Source organism: Schistocerca cancellata, chromosome 4 (genome assembly GCF_023864275.1).
Source record: "Schistocerca cancellata isolate TAMUIC-IGC-003103 chromosome 4, iqSchCanc2.1, whole genome shotgun sequence".
Classification (NCBI taxonomy): Eukaryota; Metazoa; Arthropoda; class Insecta; order Orthoptera; family Acrididae; genus Schistocerca; species Schistocerca cancellata.
Genome location: NC_064629.1, coordinates 294,761,523 through 294,764,153, shown reverse-complemented (window position 1 = coordinate 294,764,153; position 2,631 = coordinate 294,761,523).

Sequence of the window (2,631 nt, the reverse complement as noted above, 5' to 3'; positions counted from 1 at the left end):
AGTATTGGTTCTAACATAATTTATTACGTTCTCCTTATTCATTTTTTTCACAATTGATCGAATACTTCATTGTTTATGACATCATTTACATGCTTTTTGGTTCACAGTGATGCATCGTCCTCCAACTCAAGGATGTTCATGTTTATTCTTCTACTGCCTTACATTTGATTCTTAACACGTTCCTTTTTTTAATTCCCATTCATATAAACTTATATCTTAAATCCATAATTCAGTGAATTGTGGTTTCAATAAAGTCGCAATTCATATGTGTGATCCCCCATCAATCATAAACCTTTCCACAGATTAAGTGAATCTGTATTCCACTAATGTTATGAGCGTATTCTATTTGTCCATGACTAATCTCACTCCATTAAATAACCTTTCTAGACATTTTTTCCGTTAACAATTTTGATGGGCTCGGATTAGCCTTCAATAAGTTCCGTTTGATCCTCTGCATTCTAAGATCCTTACGATGTTGATTGGTCTCATTGCGAGATGTTCTGATGTTAAAGTTCTCTCAGATGAGCCAATGCTGAAAGTCACAATGAGGTTGCACGAAGAAATAGCCGAAGTCAGTAGTTTGTTCTTCTTCAGTAACTCTGCAATATTGACGGCATCTTCGTCCACCCCACATAGCGCGCCAAGAGCCGCCCATAGCTACACGGGAGAAGGCACTTTTAAATCCCCCGCCAGCGCGTCGTTGGCCCATCTCGCTCTAAAAGAGCGTTTCTCTGTACCAAAACTATGATTCAGTAATTTTGGTACGGCACATAAATGACGTAGTAAGTGTTAGGCTCACCAACAGTTTTGGTGGCACTGGAAACATAAGTGAATGTGAATGAGAGAAACTGAGAGCCAACGACTTCTTTTTGTTTTTTGTTTGTTTGTTTTCCACATGTCATTCGATGATAGTCCATTGCGTATTTCATATACTTACAAAATTCAAACTGCATTTTATAGAAAGCAAAAATTAGTCGGCCACGTAATTTCTGCGCTCATACGTAACTAAAGCATTTATTTTTTATGCAAATACAGTTTACATTGACAGCTATAAAAAGCTATATAATTATTGTTGTTATTTTGTACTCAATGGAATATTCTTTATTATGATCACAAGCAAGGCAGCCTCTGCGTGCTCGCTTTTAATGTATTTCTCTCTTACAGATGTTGCCTGTTTTACATGTTCCAGTGAAGCAGTGGAGTATAGGTGGCCGCTACACTTGACGAATAGCAGTCTTTCGTTGTATGACTAGACCTTGTTAGCGTTTTACTGTGTGTTGGATATGATCATAATATGGATACACTAACAAGGGGAAGGTCTCAGACGCAGCCAACCGATTTGACTTCTATTGGCCGGTCGCTTGTGAACAACCTGAAATTAAAGTCTCTAAAGTATCTAGGCTCAACACCCTCACTACCGCCCCGTTTTTGAGAAAGCCACGTCTAAAGTTCATGAGGCGCAATCGACTCAGAACTGACGGGATTGATATGTCGTTCAAATCTGAGCGTTTTTCTACATCATATACAAATCTAAAAACCAGTATTTTCTTAGAAATTGGGGAAAGAAACTTTTTTGCCTACTGGTTATGTGGCCATAAAATAAACTTTGTGAACGCCACCAAAGTATGTGGCTGGTGAGCAGAGAAACTATGTTCCACACCATTGTGTATTTCACATCCTTACAAATTTCGAACTCCATTTTATAGGTAGTAAACATTAGTCGGCCACGTAACTTCTGCCCTCATACGTAACTAAAGCATTTATTTTTTATGCAACTTCAGTTCACATGGAGAGCTATAAAAAAGCTATAAAATATTGTTGTTATTTCGTACTCAGTAGAATATTCCTTATCATGATCACAAGCAAGAGTTTTCTGTTGTTAGTTGTAAGTGCAAAAGTCGTTAGCAATAACACAAACATGTTTGATATAAGCTCGACGAAGTATTGAGGTGATGTTTGAAACGTTTGTTTTGCGCTTTTTTTAAGTTTACCTTTTTTGAGAAAATAGCGTTTTCTTGCCCTATATGGTAAATCTGCATTTTTGTTTTCATTTTTACTACAACGTCCCGCTTTTTCATTTTACAAATCAACAGATTTAGAACAAAACTCCAATTAAATACTGACTGTTTCAATTTTGCTGTAAATGTCGTTTATTTCTAAGTAACAGACTGGAGGATATCTATGTAGAATAAAACGTTCCATAGGTTACGTGTCCATATATACACATCCCCACTCAGTTTCTAGACGGTTCACCCCTTTCAGTTTCCAGGGAAATCTTGTAAGACATTAATCGCATAACCAGACAAAGTCATCGATATAAGGTAACGCCCGATAGATATGCAACACACCGAAAGTACGGGTAACACACTTTCGATCGTAACTGACAAAAGCTATTAAAAAAACTACCATAGTCAACGCTTACTTGCGATAGTCTACGGTAGCCGACGATAGTTTTACAACTCTACGCTCTTCCATCCCTCGCTGACTCTGATGGGGGCCCACATGCATACACGCCACCATAGGACGCTAGATGCACGTGACCTGATTGCCTGTGACTCTGATTGGCCGTCACGTCTGTTTAAATACCCGCACTCAGAGCATCGACCGAGATTTAGTGCATCTACAGGCTTA